This window comes from Chanodichthys erythropterus, chromosome 3 (assembly GCF_024489055.1).
Source record: "Chanodichthys erythropterus isolate Z2021 chromosome 3, ASM2448905v1, whole genome shotgun sequence".
Taxonomy (NCBI): Eukaryota; Metazoa; Chordata; class Actinopteri; order Cypriniformes; family Xenocyprididae; genus Chanodichthys; species Chanodichthys erythropterus.
Window position 1 is genome coordinate 34,324,610 of NC_090223.1, and position 21,738 is coordinate 34,346,347.

Here is a 21,738-nt window from a genome sequence, read left to right on the forward strand (position 1 = left end):
AGATGCAGGGCCCCCTTTTTAGGGGACCCATAACAGACAAAAAGCTGATCAGTCTTACGCCACAGGGCAGCTCTGTGGACGTAAGTATCCAAGGCCCTCACAGGGCAGAGCAGATTTAGTTTTTCCTGATCCGAAGATTTAAAAGGAGGAGGGCAGAAAGCCTGGAGCACAATGGGACCTGGAACGTGGGTAGGGACCTTAGGGACATAGCCCGGTCTAGGATGCAGGAATGCTTTCACCATTCCTGGAGCAAATTCAAGGTATGAGGGAGCAACTGACAGTGCTTGTAAATCTCCTATCCTTTTCAGAGAAGTGATAGCAAGTAGAAAAATAGTCTTTAGAGTGAGGAACCTCTCAGGAACCTCCTCTATTGGTTCAAAGGGCGCCTCGGCCAACCCTTGTAAAACCACGGCCAGGTCCCAGGCCGGAACCCTTGTGCGCACTGGAGGCCTCAACCTCAGTGTGCCACGGAGGAAGCGAGTGACCAGGGGGTCTCGACCCACCGAAAGGCCACCTACAGGGGGAATATGAAAGGCAGATATAGCCACAACGTAAACCTTTAACGTTGAAGGGGATAGGCCCTCCGAGAACTTTTCTTGGAGAAATGTAAGCACGTGGCCAATAGAGGCGTGGACAGGGTCCACATTAATACGTCTGCACCAGGCAGAGAACAGATTCCACTTGTATAAATAAAGCTTCCTCGTGGCGGGAGCTCTGGAGTTTAATATGGTCTCCACAACCTCGGTTGGGAGACCAGCATCTACGAACCTGGCCCCCTCAGAGGCCAGGCCCATAGTTTCCATAATTCTGGGCGGGGGTGTATTATCCGGCCGCCCGCTTGTGACAGGAGGTCCTGTCTGAGGGGAAGCTCCATTGGGGAGCCGTCTAGTAGGGACACTAGGTCCGAGAACCATATTCTGGTTGGCCAAAAGGGAGCCACCAGTATTAGGCTGACCCCCTCCCGGCGTACTTTCTCCAGAACTCCCGGGAGCAAGGCGATCGGGGGAAATCTCGGCCACGTCTGTACCATGGCATCCAGCCCCAGAGGTGCTGGATGGGTGAGGGAGTACCAGAGTGGACACTGGGTTGACTCTCCCGAAGCAAATAGGTCGACTTCCGCTCGACCGAAATTTTTCCATAGGAGATCCACCACTTCTGGGTGAAGTCTCCACTCCCTGGGCCTCGGGCCCTGCCTCGACAGGGCGTCTGCTCCCATATTTTGGCGCCCTGGGATGTAAGCTGCTCTCAGGGAGAAGGCCCACAGGAGGATCTGACGGGCCAAGTAATAAAGTTGGCGAGACCGCAAACCCCCCTGATGATTTATATAGGCGACCACAGCAGTGTTGTCCGTGCGGACCAACACATGATGGCCTCTCAGGTCTGGGAGAAAGTGTTTCAATGCCAGAAACACCGCCATCATCTCCAGCCGATTTATGTGCCAGGAGAGCTGATGGACCTCCCATGAGCCCTGAGCTGGATGGCCACTCATGATCGCCCCCCAGCCCGTGAGGGAAGCGTCTGTCGTAAGCATTACGTGACGACCAGAAGTCCCCAGCACGGGTCCCTGGGACAGGAACCAGGGATCTTTCCACATGACCAGAGCACGAAGGCATCGTCGTGAGACTTTGATCATGCGAAAAGGATTTCCCCTCGGGGAGAATCCCCTGGTCCTGAGCCACCACTGTAAGGGTCTCATGTGCAGGAGGCCAAAAGGTATCACGTTGGACGCAGCTGCCATCAGACCCAACAGCCTCTGGAACTGTTTTACAGTGAGTGACTGGCCTAACTTCACCCCTTTCATAGCCATAAGAATGGCACTCACCCGAGCGGGAGACAGATGTGCCCGCATCGTGGTGGAGTCCCAAACTACCCCCAGATAAGTGATAGTTTGAACCGGAACTAGCACACTCTTTTTTGCGTTGAGCCTCAGCCCAAGCCTCTCCATGTGACGCAGAACAACATCTCGATGCTGGACTGCCAGTTGCTCTGACTGAGCTAGAATCAACCAATCGTCGATGTAATTCAGCACGCGGATGCCCTGAAGCCTTAGCGGGGCCAGAGCCGCATCCACGCACTTCGTGAATGTGCGGGGTGATAACGATAGGCCAAACGGAAGAACCTTGTACTGGAAAGCTTCGCCCCCGAAAGCAAACCTGAGGAACTTCCTGTGAGAAGGATGGATGGACACATCTCCCCCAGCAGGTCTGCTTGATATGCTTGAAGCAGCGACATGGTGTGTAGACATGCCGCCGCCTGACCTGCTGCCGTGTATGCTTTGCCCACCAAGCTTGATGTTGTTCTTAAGGGCTTGGTGGGCAACGTCGGGGCTTTTAGTGACGATGCCGACTCGGGCGAGAGATAGCCCGCAAGCGTCTCTTCAACCCGGGGCATCGCCGCATAACCGTGCCGTTTCAACCCCACTATATTACTATATACAGACGTTTGGGGGCTGAATACGCGGTGCTGCACGGGCCTTTTCCACGACCTCGACACCTCGGTGTGGAGGTCCGTGAAAAAAGGCAAACCTCGACGCTGGGGTAGCGACCGAGCGGGCAGAAAGCGCTCATCTAGCTTACTTTTTGGTTTCGGTTCTGCCCGCTCTGCTGGCCAATCAATCTTTAACTTGGCCACAGCCCTGGTCACTACCTCCAGGAGCTCCTCATATGCTGGGGAAGAGGATGGCGGGTCCTCTTCCCCAGTCTCGACGCTCACCACATCAACCTCCTCGGAGGAAGAGAGGTGAAGCGCCGGTGTCTCTCTCCGGGGGGAAGAAACCGCAACGCGTGCTTCCGCCGCCTGAGAAGAGACACTGGGGCTGGCGGGTAAAGGGCGAGATAAGGCTGGGCCCGTCTCAACCCCCTCCGCCAGCTCCATCTGCGAACCCCACGACAGTAGCCGGCGCTGCGCCTCAGCAGCAGCAGGACCCGACCCGCGGGGAACGCTCGCCGAGGCACCCTCCTCGAAGAGTGCTCGGCGAGATCTCAACACTCTGAGGGTTAGTCTCTCGCAATGCACACAGACAGCTCCCTCGAGAGCTGCCTGGGCATGCTCAAGCCCCAGACAAAAAACGCACATATCATGTGTGTCCCCGTCAGGAATGTATCTGGGGCAGGGATGCACACACTTCCTGAAACGTTTTTCCTCCGCCATTATAATTGTCTTATTTATATATATATATATATATATATATATATATATATATATGTGTGTTTGTGCAACTCTTGTCCTCAGACGAAGAGATATTGTAATGATACGGGACAAACAACACCAAATAAGACAGACAAGATAACATAGAGCGCTTTGTTGAAGACACAGAAGCTAGCGTGCTCTGCATCCGGGTATGCTTTATAGTTTCCTGGTCTGTGACGTCACCCGTCTCTGACGTCTCGCTACGCGATTGGTTAGATACATGAGTGCTTCAGTGACGACATCACACAGAAGGTTCCCAATGCGTTACCACGCAGCGTCGACAGTTCCCACGAAAGGGAACTTTGGATTCATTGTCTGCTATAGGTAAATAACTCAAGATAACAGGGCAATAATTTGTAAAACTATTTACACTACAAGTACTACAATAAACAGTGTGTTTATGATTACAATAATATATTAAAATTATATGATACAGTAAATACTAGTTTGCAGCAACAAGCAGCTTAACAGATAATCTAAAATAACTGGAAGCGACTGGAAGTTAAACATGACCTCACCCACTCTTACATTAAAAATAAGGTAGATATTTAGACGTTTTTTCTCATAATTACGACTTTATATCTCAAAATGTGACATTACTTCGTACAGTGTGACATATTTTGTGGTGTGACATTATAATCTTCAATTACGACTTCATTCTGACTTTTGAAATGGCAACTCAATTTTTCAATTGTGCCTGATTTTGTATCTCACAATGTGATTTAGTTAATTGATCTCACAATTAGTTTTTTCTTCTTCTTACTCTTGAGGTGGAAACAGGCTTTCGTAAACTCCACACTCAGTGACAGGCACACAAAACAGCAGTTTCCATTCAGTAAATCTGTCTGAATCCAGATGATTAAGTAATTGATAGCTACATTTTGGTGTTTTACGTGGATTAATTTCCATTTAAATGTAAATGTGGACCCCTTTCCCATGTAAATTAGATTTAACCATGCTTAGGTTTGTAATAACTATCAATGGCCCACTTTTGACAGCCATTTTATATTAAAAGAAATACTCACTGAAGCGATCAAGAGATAACTTTATCTTCTGTACAGAGTCACAGCTCTGAGCAGAAACACCATCAGTGTGAAAGCATAAAACACACTGTTAATGCATGTGGTGTGAAAACGGCCTTATGGTGCTTTCAAACTGTTAACAACCCAGTCTCATGATAAACCAGCTGATAGTTAAGCAGTATCTCAGGATCGCTCACAATGACAAAAGGTTGTGGTACCCTGTAATTAGATGAATAAACCAGGACACCATGAAATGGAAAATATTACTTAGATATTTTTCATTTTTTCCCATGCGGCAAGGTATTTATTTCATTGACTCACAAAGAAATCAGTATGACTCACATATCACAGCGACTTATAAATAAAGCACTCCAAGAGGCAGCCTGGGGTCAGTGCAATGACCAAGGAATGGAATCAGATAAAAAAAGACAAGATGAGATAGAGAGAGAGAAACACAAACACAATCAAGTGGAGTCAAGAGAGATCAGTTTCCCATCAGCCATCTAAGGGGTTATAAATTATGTGCCAACACGTGTGGACGTAAACAGGCTTCTGAGGCCGAGCTGTGCTCTGAGATCTTGTGAGGTATCATCTGATCTTCAGAAACCTCCCGGTCAGTTGTGATGTGATGAGACTGGAGCGCAATCCTACCGAAACGCCACCGGAATATCAATCTAAGTAACTGTCTTCAACAGAAAGGAACAAATGAAAAAGCTTCTGGGCAGAAAGCTAGACGGATACATAGGCTACATAAATTGACAGAGTCTGATGTCGTGCGATTTGTCTCTCATTTCTTGCTCCCACTCTCATTTGTCACGGCAGAGTATGAAAGAATCGGTTTTAATACAATGGCAATCCATCAGCATCAAATTGTATTTCAATGCTTGAATGAAGCATTGTTAAAATGTAATTTTTACTATTTAATTTAAAAGTAGACATCTAAAGAATGTATTCATATAGGAGGTCTACCTATCAACGCATTTAAATGTCTGGTGCGATTTCCAGAGATTTGCTGATCACAAAAATATTCAATATTTAGTGTGCTGAAAAAAGCATTGAGAACCTGCTGTTGAGTTACTAAGGTCAGAATGGGTTAAATAAGTGACTGTGGCTCATGCACTGTCCACACTGCTCTCTGTGATCACTACCTTCTGTTTTTAATTTATTTTTTATCAACATGAACACAGGTCCACACTGGTTCATTCTATCCAGTACAATGAGCAAAGGGACAAACTTGTGTTTTCAGTCTTCATCGGCTCATCTGCACTGTACTGATTTATGACGTAACAACAAATGAGAGATGTATTTAATGTGGATTGAACGGATGATTATTTTTATTTTTATTATTATTTGAACTAGTCTTGTCACATACAGTTAAAGAAGCCAGTTAGATTTTTTATGAAAGAAATTAATATTTTTATTCAGCAAGGATGCATTAAACATTTATGTTACAAAAGTAAAAATAATTCATAATCTATTCATATGATACACAGCAAGGGAAATAAAAAAAAAATATTATTATCAGCACTGATAATAATAATAATAAATGTTATAATAAATCAGCATATTACTGGAGTATGCTAAAATAGCTTTGCCATCACAGGAATAAATTATATTTTAAAAATTATTAAAATAATAATAACAAAAAAAACAAAAAACAGTTATTTTATGTTCTAATATAATTTTACAAAATTGCTGTTTTTACTGTATTTTTAATCCAATAAAAGCAGCATACGCATATAAGCATATAAGAGACTTCTTTCAAAAACATTTAAAAAATATTATTGAAGCTAAACTTTTGAAAGGTAATGTATAACGACATTTTATCCCTTTTAAATAATATTTATTAAACAATTATCAAACTTTGTATATTCATATTGCTACATATAGTACATAAATATTTTACTTAAACCTTACAGGTGACACACTGAAGCTTGAGTTTGTTTGATTTTTTTTTCTCTGGCTTGTGGTCGATGTGTGTACAAACCCGATTCCAGAAAAGTTGGGACACTGTACAAATTGTGAATAAAAAAGGAATGCAATAATTTACAAATCTCATAAACTTATATTTTATTCACAATAGAATGTAGATAACATATCAAATGTTGAAAGTGAGACATTTTGAAATGTCATGCCAAATATTGGCTCATTTTGGATTTCATGAGAGCTACACATTCCAAAAAAGTTGGGACAGGTAGCAATAAGAGGCCGGAAAAGTTAAATGTACATATAAGGAACAGCTGGAGGACCAATTTGCAACTTATTAGGTCAATTGGCAACATGATTGGGCATAAAAAGAGCCTCTCAGAGTGGCAGTGTCTCTAAGAAGTCAAGATGGGCAGAGGATCACCAATTCCCCCAATGCTGCGGCGAAAAATACTCAATTTTTCTCTGAAAAACTCCTTTCTGATATTGCTCTACGCAATTGATTGATTTTGAAGTTATCATCATCTACAATGCATAATATCATCCAAAGATTCAGAGAATCTGGAACAATCTCTGTGCGTAAGGGTCGAGGCCGGAAAACCATCGGCAGTGCATCACATACAGGAATGCTACTGTAATGGAAATCACAACATGGGCTCAGGAATACTTCCAGAAGACATTGTCGGTGAACACAATTCACTGTGCCATTCGACGTTGCCGGCTAAAACTCTATAGGTCAAAAAAGAAGCCATATCTAAACATGATCCAGAAGCGCAGGCATTTTCTCTGGGCCAAGGCTCATTTAAAATGGACTGTGGCAAAGTGGAAAACTGTTCTGTGGTCAGACGAATCAAAATTTGAAGTTCTTTTTGGAAAACTGGGATGCCATGTCATCTGGACTAAAGAGGACAAGGACAACCCAAGTTGTTATCAGCGCTCCGTTGAGAAGCCTGCATCTCTGATGGTATGGGGTTGCATGAGTGCGTGTGGCATGGGCAGCTTACACATCTGGAAAGGCACCAACAATGCTGAAAGGTATATCCAAGTTGTAGAACAACATATGCTCCCATCCAGACGTCGTCTCTTTCAGGGAAGACCTTGCATTTTCCAACATGACAATGCCAGACCACATACTGCATCAATTACATCATCATGGCTGTGTAGACGAAGGATCCGGGTACTGAAATGGCCAGCCTGCAGTCCAGATCTTTTACCCATAGAAAACATTTGGTGCATCATAAAGAGGAAGATGCGACAAAGAAGACCTAAGACAGTTGAGCAACTAGAAGTCTGTATTAGACAAGAATGGGACAACATTTCTATTCCTAAACTTGAGAAAATTGTCTCCTCAGTCCCCAGACGTTTGCAGACTGTTATAAAAAGAAGAGGGGATGCTACACAGTGGTAAACATGGCTTTGTCCCAACTTTTTTGAGATGTGTTGATGCCATGAAATTTAAAATCAACTTATTTTTCAATTAAAATTATACATTTTCTCAGTTTAAACATTTGATATGTCATCTATGTTGTATTCTGAATAAAATATTGAAATTTGAAACTTCCACATTGCATTCTGTTTTTATTCACAATTTGTACTGTGTCCCAACTTTTTTGGAATCGTGTTTGTATATTATGCTGTTCCTAAAGGACTTTTTAACAGGTATTATTTAAAATTTCCAGTCTTTCTCTTCTGAAGAGTAAAACATTTTGATGACTACTGCTGCACTACACAATCAAATGCTCTCTAAAATGAGAAAGTCAATTCCAGGAAATTGCCAATGACACAAAGTGTATATTTTGGGTGCTTGTCATTTATTTGTGCGTCTTCGTTTACTTTTCTTGCGTCATAGCCCCACCCCCTTAGGACACAAGGGGAGGATACACCTCCTCACTCCTTGTTCTTCGCCTCTTCATGGTACAATTAGAGAACTGAGATGTCCTTCAAGATGGCTGAGTTCAATCAGTTTCCGAGTCACGGGCTAGAGGACGGAGGAGCGAGGAAATGAGGAAGCATCAGTTTGAGTTTTGAGAAGCACCCTTTATTTGTTTATATATGTACAGATACAAGGGGACTTCCTGTCATGTGACCGTTTTTCCAGCTTACAACCAAACTACAATGTATCTATAGAGGTTTATATACTCAGTGACCATGTCTCCAACATCCTCTATCTGAAGCATCCAACAATATCCTCATGTGTGGAGTTGGGAATCACTTCTCCATTTTGATGTTTATGCACAAAATGGATTATGCATCACTCATGACATAAGGTGTATTCAATTCAATTCACATTTATTTGTATAGTGCTTTTCACAATACATATAATTTCAAAGCTGCTTTACAGAAAATGCATGTCAACATTACAATTTAGAGTAATCTGTTATCAGGGGTGACTGTGTCCAAATTATGTAATTTCAGAAATGTACATTTACAAATCACACACGCAGGGGTTGGGGTCGTCTCTTCACAGGTGTTGAGGCATCTGAAGTCTTCAGAAGAGGCTGGATCCAAACTGGAGCTGATGTACTTATACTCTCTAGTCATCTCGGGACAGGGATCCTGAGATAAAACAGAAAAGCAAATGGAGAACAATTAGCGTAGCTGCTGTTCATAACATTAAGCAAAAATAGTCATATCCATTTGAGATATGAGATGTATTATGTGAATGCTTGACTAAAGAGATGCGTCTTTAATCTAGATTTAAACTGGGTGAGTTAGTCTGAGTCCTAAACTTTATCAGGAAGGCTATTCCAGAGTTTAGGAGCCAAATGTGAAAACGCTCTCCCTCCTTTAGTGGACTTAGATACTGTATCCTAGTTACAGCCAGAAGTCCACAATTTCATGATCTTAAAGTGCGTGAAAGATTGTAGGGCGATAGAAGATTGGTTAAATACACAGGAGCTAACCATTTAGGGCCTTATAGGTCAGTAGCAATACTTTATTATTGATACTGAACTTTATAGGTAACCAGTGTAGAGATGATAAAATTGGTGACCTGGTAAGAACTCAAGCATCTGCATTTTGGACTAATTGTGGCTTGTTTATTGAGGATGCAGGACAACCAGCTAAGAATGCATTACAGTAATCTAGTCTAGACGTCATGAATGCATGAACTAACTTTTCTGCAACAGAAACAGATAACATGATCCGTAGCTCAACGATGTTTCTGAGGTGGAAGGAGGCTGTTTTTATAACATATGAAATATGATTTTCAAAGGACAAGTTGCTGTCAAATATAACACCCAGGTCTTTTACTGTAGAAGATGGAGTAACAGTACTTCCTTCTAAATGCAGATTGTAGTCTGAGAGATTCTGTGTAAAGGTTTTTGGTCCAATAAGTAATACTTCAGTCTTATCTGAATTTAATTGAAGAAAATTACTAGACATCCAAAGTTTTATATCTTTAACACACTGTCAATTTGGATAATTTAGAGATTTCATCTGGTTGTAATGAAATATATACAGTAACCGAGTGTCATCAGTATAGCAATGGAAACTAATTCCATGTTTTCTTATAATTTGTGTTGTCAATTTAGGGATTTTCTCACTAGATTTAGCGACCTCCCCATGACAAATCTAGCAACTTATTGGACAAACCTTATCTAGATTTTTTGCCCTCTGATCTATTCATATTTATATAGATCAATGAATTTGCCATTATGATTGCTGCTTTTCAATTGAAAGCAGTTGGCAACATTGGCAGCATATATATTGAACAAAGCAGAGGGCCTAACACAGATCCTTGCAGCACTCCATAATTTACTGATGCGATCTTAGATTTTTCCCCGTTTAAATATACAAAATGTTAAAATCTGTTAGGTATGATCTAAACCACCTTAATGCCTGTCCCTGAATACCAATGTAATATTGTAGTCGATCTAAGATAATTTTATGATCTATAGTGTCGAATGCAGCACTGAGATCAAGTAAAACTAGTATTGAGATACAGCTTTGGTCAGAAGCTAGAAGTAAGTCATTTGTCATTTTAAGTAGCACAGTTTCTGTGCTATAATGAGGCCTGACTGGAATTTTTCATAGATATCATTTTTTTGCAAGTAGGAGCACAATTGAGTCGATACAGCGTTTTCTAGCATTTTAGACATAAATGGAAGATTTGAAATGGGTCTGTAATTTGGATCTAATTGTGGTTTCTTAATGAGAGGCCTAATAACTGCCAGCTTGAACGGTCTTGGGACATGACCTAGTGATAAATACGAGTTAATAATATTGAGAAGAGGCTCTTCTGTAACAGGTAACAACTCTTTCAGTAGTTTAGTGGGTACTGGATCTAATAAACATGTTGTTGCTTTAGATGTAATGATAAGTTTATTTAGCTCTTCCTGTCCTATAGTCGTAAAGCATTGCAACTGTTCTTGAGGGGCGATAATTGAGGCTGAATCATAAGATGCTGTCAAAGAATGTACATTTACAATTGTATTTCAGTTGTAAAGTCATTACTAAACTGTAATGGAACAATTTGCTCTGGAGATGTCTGTTCATTTGTTATTCTAGCCACTGCACTAAACAAGAACCTTGGATTGTTTTGGTTATTTTCTATGAGTTTGCGGAGATGCTCGGCCCTGGGTGCTTTTAGAGCCTTTTTATAATGGGAAGTGCTGTCTTTCCACGAAATTCTAAAGACTTCTAAGCGAGTTTGTCTCAATTTTCGCTCTAGATTACAAGTTTCTCTCTTGATGGTGTGAGTAATACTATTGTACCATGGTGCAGTACTTTTCTCTACCAGTGAAAATGGTGCACATACTGCTAGTCATTTCCTCAAGTTCCTCATCACTTTGCGGTAGAATTTCTATATCAGTAGTATTGAGTCCATGTGATATAATTAAATCTAGTGAATGATTAAAACGATGAGTGGGTCAAGTGATGTTTTGATTGATCCCATAGGAGTTTAGTAAATCTGTAAACGCAGCCCCTAACGCATCATTTGTATTGTCTACATGAATGTTAAAGTCTCAAACAATCAGCGCTTTATCGACGTTGACCAATAAGTCTGAGAGAAAACTCTTTTAGGAAATCAAAATAGGGCCCAGGAGGTCTATAAACGGTAGCCAAAAGCAAGAGATAGTAGGGACTTTTTTCTTATAATTGACAGTGCAGCAGAAGGGGCTTGTGCTTATAACAGTAGCCTGGTGGAGTTGATTCATTAAGACCGAAATAATCATTTGGTTTAAGCCAAGTTTCAGTAAGGCAAAGTACATCAAAACTATTATCTGTGACCATCTCATTTACAATAACCGCCTTAGGTGTCAGCGATCTAATGTTTAGGGGCACTAGCTTTAGAAATTGTTTTTGTTCAGAAACTTTGAGATTTTCTGGTTTAATCACGATCAGATTTTTTCAAGATCCTATATATTTATTGTTTGACCTCAAGGGAATAGACACAGTTTCTATAGACTGTACTACACTCACATTTCTATCAATTAAGTGGGCAGAACACACACTGTGATTTGAGGTTTGACTTACTAGTCATATGGTGCGTATAGCATCTTGGAGGTGTTGTCCGACAGAAGATCTTCTCCGATTCTGCAGGGGTGCAGGCCATCAGCATGGAAGAGCCTAGATCGCTCCCAGAAAAGATTCTAATTATTTACACCAAGACATTAACCAATCATTTAAAGCAAATAATCTACTTAACCTTTCATGTCCTTGTCGGTACACCAGAAGCAGTCCGGACACGATGATCCTCGTCGCCGGCGATGTGCTGCATACCGTCTCGATCAGGCTCATGAAGTCCTGCTTCACAACCTCCGTCTGCCGCAGCCTGATGTCGTTCACCCCCACGTGCAGCACTACAGCTCCGATGCTCCCGTCACCATTCAGGATCATGGGTACCTGCACAGCGACATCTGTATTTGCACTGTATTTATTTGTGCTATTGTTTGTAATTTGATTATTTGTTCTCATTTCATTACTGTTTACTTGTCTTTAAAAAAAAATAGGCTATTAAAATTATATTAATTAAGCTTGTAGTTTTAACTGTGGTATCGAAATTGGAATGGAGGATTGTGAATTTTCACTAGTATCTAAAATATTGGTGTCATGACTGCCTGTTTTTGTTTCATGGCTGGTAAAAAATAGTTTTGGCTGGTAAATTCACCAAAAAGTCACCAGCCGCTGGTGTGGCAAAGTTTTAGGCCCTGCATACACATACGCAAGAAATGCCCCTTAAAACATTTTACCATAGTCATTACTCAATAATTAATTATACTTGGTCTTAGTTTTTAAGAGTAATGTCTTTTTGTCAGTGCAATGGTCCACTTGATGAATAAATTACACAAAAGTTATTCGTGCTGTGAAGAGATACATGCAAATACATTACCAACCTAACCTAAACACATATTCTTTCCATGAGTGTTGTCACGAGTCGCTCTCTCGCAGATATACCTGATGATTTTGGAGTTAATGACTTAAAATGCAATTTATCATTGTACAAAAAAACAGAAAGCACAAGTTTGTTATGTTGTATTGTGTGTATTCCGACATGCCAGGACCCGATGTGAGATCCAACAATCAGAGGGGTTCCTGAATATATCGATTTTTTTGATTGGTTAAAATGAACGGAGATTATCTAGTGTATTTCAATGGGTGCTCTGCCATTTCTTTTGCCACTCGAGCCCCCAAACACCCATGGGATCGGTGCCCTATGTATGGAGGTTCTTTGAACTGTACTTTCTTAGACTGTCTTCCTCAGTGAATTCTGTTATATGGGCTAACCAAACCTACTGAACAAGTGAAGAAGAAGAAATCTCTTTGAAATCTGATTACGTTTTTTATCATCCTCTCTTCTATTTTCTCCTTTACACTTTCACAACCACTTTCTTTTGTGTGTGTGGGTAATGTGTGTAAAAATAGAAAATGCCTGTAACATTTATAACATGAAATTATATGTTTTACATGAGATTATGAACACATTTCAAACACATTTTTGAAAAATGTTATTTCCAATGCTCAATTTTAAACGTGAGCATTAAGTAATGAATCCAAATCAGTTTTATTCATTAAGTCATTTATCAAAACCAAAATTATCCATGCTGAAACCACAAGGTACATCACAATGGGGTCATGACCCCAGCAGTCATGTCTAGCCAGACTAATTTAGTAGCTGCATGGCAGCCTAACTCCATAAAAAATGCTGAAAATTTTCAATTTACTTTCTAGTTTTGTGCACAATATACATCAGGCTGTTGTTGTGGGTGATGTTATTTGAGGTTGTGACCCCAACGACAATCATTTGTGGGAAATGGTAGACTGGCCATTAAGTGAGTGAACTGGCACCGGAGGCTTTCAGCAATCATATCTGCTGGAATCATATCAGAAATCATCAAATAGCCTCAAGGCAGGCTGCTAGATCTGATATAACGGAGGTGTATGTTACACTAACAAGTGTACAGTAAAGGGGCTTTTTTGATCACTTTGACATGTCAGACATGCCTAATTTGCCGCCAGTTACACAAATTAACACAGTTACACTGTCCTAGTTAAACTGGAAATCAGCCAATCTTCTGTGTTTGCAGGCCCACTCAGTGAAGAAAGTAGGAGAGGTTTGACAGAAATGATGATGCTCTGAAGCATAGCAGAGCGCTTGGGGGTTTATACTTGTTGACATTTACAAGCCTCATGCTGGTTTAATGATGCAGGAACAGAAGCAGCCAGCGCACCTTAGCGATGACCTTTAGCACACTGTGGGAGTGGACCCACAAACCTGGCCAGATACAGATACAACAGACTCTCAAACTAGCTCTGAACTAACACTCGGGCCAGCCACTAATGGAGCTCATTTATGGCAGAGAGGACATGGTTAAATTGGGATGGCTGGTTTAAGGTCTGAGCGGTTGTTTATGGTGGCCCAGGGTTTGACAGATTTTCAGAGAACACCTCTGCATTTGCTGTTAAGGCTTCAACAGTTTTGAAATGCCATAGATCCCACGAATAAACAAGGAATGAGCTATTGATTTCCTGCATTCTATGACATAATCTGGACAGCACATCGGATTTGGACCAGGTTTAGCTTACTGACAAAAGAAAAGAAGCAATCTTGTCATGCATTCACAGTTACTAATCAAAACATCTAACTCTTTAAACAAGAAATCACTATTTTTATTGATTTAAAACATTTCTGAAGGTGAAATTGATAGAATTATTTAGTTAAAGACTTTTTAACTCTAGCAACCTCTCCTTACGTAATAATGTGCTTTAACCAGCTACGCACTCAGTGAGTCTTTTCTTGTGCATGCATGACTCTTCAGTGAAAATCATTTTTGACTTTAACCTCTTTAGTGGATGGCCCTCTTACACTCATGTGGCTGACAGCTGCTCTAGTTATAACAGATTCATCCTTTTTGAAAGTTTTGTTCCCAGATATCTCATGAAGGACCTATAATAGACATCACTGCTGCATATACAGTATGTGCCTGCTGTCTTGAAGAAATTCAAGGTTACAGGAAATTGAATGCAGTTAAAAGCCATATTATGCAAGAATAATTGCATATCTCAGTTGTTGTTTTTTTTCTTCACTAAAATACCCTTACATGTCTTAGCCAAGTAGAAAAAAGTGAAAACTGCATGCCTTCCTTAAAGGATTAGTTCACTTTCTGATTAAAATTTCCTGATAATTTGCTCACCCCCATGTCATCTAAGATGTTCATGTCTTTCTTTCTTCAGTCGAAAAGAAATTAAGGTTTTTGATGAAAACATCCCAGTATTTTTCTCCATATAGTGGACTTCAGTGGAGCCCAAAGGGTTGAAGGTCAAAATTACAGTTTACAGCAATCCCAGATGAGGAATAAGGGTCTTATCTAGAGAAACCATCACTCATTTTCTACATATATATATATATATATATATATATATATATATATATATATATATATATATATATATATATATATATATATATATATATATATATATATATATATATGTTTTAACCATAAATGCTCATCTTGAACTAGCTCTATTCTTCTTCTCTATTTGAATTCCGGCAGTGTAGATGCTGCTAAGTGTGTTACTGCCCTCCACAGGTCAAAGTTTGAACTAAATTGTCATATGCAATATGCTAGTGCAAGTATATAACAATTTGTTCAAACTTTGACCTGAGGAGGGCAGTAATACACTTAGCAGCGTCTACACTGCCAGAATTTTAATAGAGAAGAAGAGAGCTAGTTCAAGATGAGAATTTATGGTTAAACTTACATAATTTATTTATTTATTTATTTTTAAGAAAATGAGTGATGGTTTCTCTAGATAAGACCCTTATTCCTCGTCTGGTATCATTTAAAGCCCTTTGAAGCTGCACTGAAACTGTAATTTTGACCTTCAACCTTTTGGGCTCCATTGAAGTCCACTATATGGAGAAAAATCCTGGAATGTTTTCATCAAAAACCTTCATTTCTTTTCGACTGAAGAAAGAAAGACATTAACATATTGGATGACATGGGGGTGAGTAAATTATCAGGAAAATTTAATTAGAAAGTGAACTAATCCTTTAAGTAAAAGTATATAACCCAATAAAATTAGTATTATAGCATTCAGCAAGGTCTTCTGTCTTTCTGTGGTAAGAAAAAGAAAACAGTACAAATCCTAGAAGATCAGAAAAATAAATTACAGGTCAGATTTTGTGTAAAAATATCTCAAATATACAACTTAAGCTGTTTTACTGTTTTATGTAGTCATTGTTTAAATATAAACTAATAGTACTCAAAATTAAGTTGAAATAAGGTAAATTGCGCATAAGATATTTATGTTGCAGGAAAATGCATAGGCTACCAAAAATGGCATATGCCCATTTTTGCTTTATCTGTTATGGCAATCTGTTTTAACATGTATATGATGCTTGCATAATCAGATTGACATTGCAGTCATTGTAGATTCAAAACATGGAAAATGATGTGCATGTAAACAAGGTTTACATTAGTATTCAAAAGTTTACTTAATGATGTCATATTGGTCTATTAAACTAAACATCAACAGCCAGTGTGCCCTTTCTTTCTTTAGCATAGGCTAAATGAGGGGAAAATATGACACTTCTGATCCGGGATGATTATACGGAAATAATATATTCTTGTACGGTACCCTAATGGTTTTTTTTTTTTTTTTTTTTTTTTTGCTTTTTGCGAATACGCCTTGCACTTGTAGTTTATAATCAACAACAAACCTCACTCACACACACACACACACACACACACACACACACACACACACACACAAGCTGACGGGTACCGGAGTGATTTATATCAACGCCTACCTTCCCTTGGCGTGTGCTTGCGGAAGAGCCGTTACCTGGTTACAGGGGAGTGATGGAGCATTGAGTAATGTAATGTTCAGGACTCCACAGATATGAGAGTTTCTCTCTCGCTCGCCGAGTCAAGCCACCACGCGCTGTTCCTGCAGCATCTTCGGAGCACGCAACCAGCACCTTGTCCAGGAAAAACGGTTTAATCTCCGACTTAAGTTAAAAAATATCTCCACGAAGAGTCTCCAGTTTGTCATATTCCCAATAGTAAGGACCAAGTTGGCCGACAAATATTGGTTTAAGGTAGGAAACTTTGCAAAGCGCAATTTTTTTGGGATTTGTTCATTCTTTGGTCAGTGTAGCAGCCTATAACGAGTTATGGCTATTCATTCCAGTTAAAACTATTGAAAATAATACTTGGTAATAAATATTAGGCTATTGTGGATAGGTGCTATGTGATGACAGATTCTAGGCTATTTCAGGGCTCATTCGTGACTGCAGCAAACACCGTTGCTTTGCTCAGTCAGTGTAAAAGGGATATTAAGACAGGTGAAGCGCAGGTGCTATTTACACCAATTACTTCGTGTTATTAGAGCGTTAATGTTACTTGGTAACATCTTAGTAAAGTCTTCTATTCATATTGTAGCAATCGTCTTGTGGGTAAGGATGATTATGTAAACACTTTGTAAATATGCTTCCTGTTTTTTAATGTGTGCAAGGGATTTTAAATGGTATGATCATTGCTCCTGGTGTGAACAACATGATAATTCTTAACCCAGTTTTGTTTATCTAGATGTTTTCACGATCTATAACTAAGCTTTTTATGTTTTAATCACTTTAAATAAAGTTATTGAAATGTCTAAATGCAGTTTTAAAACCTGATTTTGTGGGTTTCTAGCAAAAATATTAAATGAAAAGCAAACAAAAAAGGTAAAAATCTTGCAAAACTTGCAAATTTTGTGTAAATTAGGCTTTCACTCAGTAGCTGGTCTTGCAACGGTTGGTATGTAGGTATTGATGAACTTGTATTTGCTAATTGATAAAAAAATAAATAAAATAAATAGTCTAATCCTTTCCCCTACAGTAACATGCTAGGTTGAGCTCGATGAGTGCAGTCAATACAATTTGAGTAAAATTTTAGAAGAAAATTCATTTAATTTTTTCACTCCATGCTGTAGAAACAACAAAAAAAAAAACATTCTAAATATTCAGTCCTGTATATGAGATTACATACTGTATGAGGATGAGTCTTGCATTGAGCTGCACAGCAGAAACCCTAACTCAAAAAGTAAATTGCACCTTTTGCTCTAGGAGAAAATTGAACTCATATGAGAACAGTCAGTACTGTCAAGAAAATGAAGAAGAAGCCTGCTAAAGGCAGCCATACTGGCCAGTGAGCCAAGAGACCCAGCCTGTTCAATTCTCAAACAAGATGTGTCAGTTTTGACAGCCTACATAGTGTAACTGGTAAACTGGCTCTGCTTATATGGAGCCATTTGAGAACATCTTGACCGATATCTTTCACAGGCGGATAATTCCAACCTTTAGCATTGCAAATGTTTATTGCTGCTTAAATGTCATTTTTATAGTGTTCTGTCCTGTTAAGTAGTTAGTTATGAATAAAGATTGCAATTTGTGGTTTTGCCTGACCTCCAAATGAGTTTATATCCATAATTATGTCTTCTACATGAATAAAACAGAGATAGACTGATTGAAAAAAAAAAAAAAAGAATAAGGGGGAGAAAGAGAAACAGAATGAGAGTGGGAGGGCAGGAGTGATAAATATGTGCCCCCCTCCACTGCCTAATTAACAGCTCCTAGTCCTGTTCCCCTTTAGCTGACAGTCCTGACAACCTGTCTCTTTAAATCAAATGGTCTCCGAATATACCTGTTCATTCCACAAGTCTGTGGAGCATAAGTTCTTGACATGTTTCCTATCAATACCAGGATATTTTCACATTCACATTGTATGTTGCATGGTCTGGTGTAATCCATTGTGATCTGCTGACTTTCACAAACATGTCTGGGTGCATCGAGTGTGTTAGTGTATTATATTTTATTTTTACCCACAGAACATGTCAGCACCTCTGTCAATAGCCTTTCGACTTTTCTCAGTGAGAGTGTTACTGTGTGAATAACAGTGGGGCTGCATTGTCTCATCACATGCCTCTCTCCATCCCAACACTGCTCCAACTGTTCCACCCACATCTATCGTATAGAAAGTTAGTACAGCACACTAAACATCTACCCCTCATGTCAATTTATTTTTCATTAATTATACTTTAAAAATGATGAAAAAACATTAACACTATTAATGCTACTCCCAGACCCATAATGAGGGATTTTCCTACCATCAAAGCAATCTAAACTTACTGTAGGCCAGTGACAGGCTTATGTTCATTGATATTGAAATAAACCAAATAATATTTTGACATGTAAAGCCACTTTTTGTAATGTCTATTCAATGCTTTCATCTGCCAAAATAATGTAATGTATGTATCTTACATACATATATTACATATACATATTGAAATAAAAATATATAATAAATGTAATTAACTTAATTAAAGATTTTCATTGATTGGCAGCACATAACATAAAGTACATTCAGATCAATGCTGTAGTGATGCATATATCAAATGGCTGCTGTCATATTTAATGAATTTCTCTTTCTTTTTGTCACTCTGTCTCTTTAGTGCACTCATATGCAACCTCAATCTTTTATTTTCTGACTGACTTTCTGACATAGTTCTTAATATCTTTTGAATTGTGAGAGGCTGATTGAACACAGGACTGCTATTTAAAGATTTGCTTATTCTCTGAGAGGTATAAAAAATACAATGACGTCAGCTCTTGATGTTAAAAGAGTACAACTGTGCCCATGTGATTGAATGTCTTTCTATGTCTTCAAGGCGAAGCTTGAATATATTGCTTGAGATCGTTTGAGACAGGTTCAAGATATCTGATGCTATCAACAGAGGAACTAATAAGATCAGATTATGTGGCAAAGTAAGCTTGTGGATTTGATCTGGTGATATGGAGTCATTTTTGTTTGAGGAGGTCTGTGTGACTTTTGCAGTGTTTTAAGTCTGCAGCATTTCAGGGGTGATAAGTGTTTTGTTTGTTGGTGCTACTGAGCTCTGAGTGGAGATTGCAAGTCTTTGAAAGATCAGTTTAGAAACAGCCTGAAAGGCATGAACAATGAATGTGTGGCCCATAAGATCTAACTGAACCAGCCTGCAGGGAGTGATATATATTCTCAGACTAGTAACAATCAATTACCACAGCTTTGGGGTAGGAATTTAAAAATATCTAGTTCAGTCATGAAACTCTAGAGGGCACAGCCTGACAGGTCCTTTACATACAATCTGCAAGCAATCACTGCATGGCACAAGCTGATTGGCCTCTGCTGATCTTGCAGCCAATGAGATTGCTTGCTCAGCATTTAAATAGTCTCATTCATTGTTTGCTGTAAGCTAGTCCTGCAGGGTGCTTTTCCACTGTGTGGAACGACTTGGCTTGGTTCGGCACGGCACGGCACGGCACGGCTCGGCTTACTATCGGTTTGCTTTTCCACTGCAGTTTATAACCGCTTCAAAGTGGGTGGGATTATAGGCTAATCATTATAGTTGCACCACCTTTACTGCCGTGGATCAGCTCCTCGGCTACCAACGAGTCTGCACCTTGTCTACTGACCACGATACAGCCATTTCTTTTTTTTAAGTTGCATGCAACGGTTGTTTAAAGCAAGTCATTTAAAAAAAAGTCGCGCGAACAAATGATTCTGCAGTGGGTGTTACTGACTATTTAAATCTAGCGGGTTTGGTGTCTCGTGTTTCAAATCCAATGACGCTGGTATTGGATTTGAACCAATCAGTGATCTGCAGTGTTTACACGTCACATTTAGTATCAGTACGGCACGCCTGGAACCTCCACCAAGGTGGAACTATTTAAGCGAGCCGTACCGTGCCGTCCCATGCAGTGGAAAAGCACCAAAAAGTGAGCCATACCGAACCGTTCCACGCAGTGGAAAAGCGGCATATCAAAGCCTTTTTTCCACCGTTGGGCTGAACGGTTCTAAGAATGGTAAGGAATTGTTCCAGTTATATGAAAAATCCTGGTATGATTACAACCTGTTCTTGCCCTGGAATTCTCAGCACGGTTGCTGAACCATGTTGGTAAAATGCATGTAGTGATGTCGCAACTCAGAGTTGGACACCTGTTACCTGGCATTTGTAATACATTTCAAAGAGCTTTGTTATCAGCCACACAGTGGGAAATGAAACCATATCATACCAGTTGAGCCGGATTAGCACGGAATAGAGCAGTTAAGCACTTAAAGGGATAGTTCACCCAAAAATGAAAATGTGATGTTTATCTGCTTACCCCCAGTGCATCCAAGATGTAGGTGACTTTTTTTCTTCAGTCGAACGCAAATGATGATTTTTAACTGCAACCGCTGCCGTCTGTCAGTCAAATAATAGCAGTAGATGGGAACTTCAACTATAACAGTATATAAAACTTGCTTAGACAAATCCAAATTAAAACCTGCGGCTCGTGACGACACATTAATGTCCTAAGACACGAAACGATCGGTTTGTGCGAGAAACCGAACATTATTTATATCATTTTTACCTCTAATACACCACTATGTCCAACTTCGTTCAGCTTCCTGTTAGTGAGGTCAAAAAACGCATTCTGGTGACGGAAGTGATGTCTCGCCCATATACTTCAAGAAGCGCGAGACATCACTTCCGTTGTCAGAGCGCGATCAGACCTCACTAGCCGGAAGCTGAATGGAGTTGGACATAGTATATATGTCCAAAGTATATTAGACACACATCAGTCTCGAATACTATGCAGCAAGCCATAATTTATAATTGTATAAAATAATCGAGAAAAAAAAGCACAAAAACGGCTGAGATGCCAAATTCAGCAGCAGCTGAGGTAACATGACGGCTCACAGACAGCAGCGCACTCTATCTGTCACTCAAGTGACCACGCCCTTAATTATGCAGAACTTTAAGGCTTAATATAATTTAAACGGATAAGTTATAAAAAAATTCACCCCCCTCAGAGTTGTCATGAAGGGCAAAAATAGCAGTATAGACCAAAACCACAATTTGAACCAACTTGTAAACATGTTTTTTTCTGCTATAAACTTGGCCAATTTAACATGGGACTCTATGAGATTCTGCTCTCTTTTGGAGCCTGTCCCTAGCGGCCAGTCGATGAATCGCAGTTTAAGTTACTTCCGTATTGGCTTCACAAGAGAAAGGGGGAGGTTGCCGCTTGAGCATGACGCAACACAACAAAACGCCACTTCTGTTATGAAGGGCAAATGGACTTGCAATG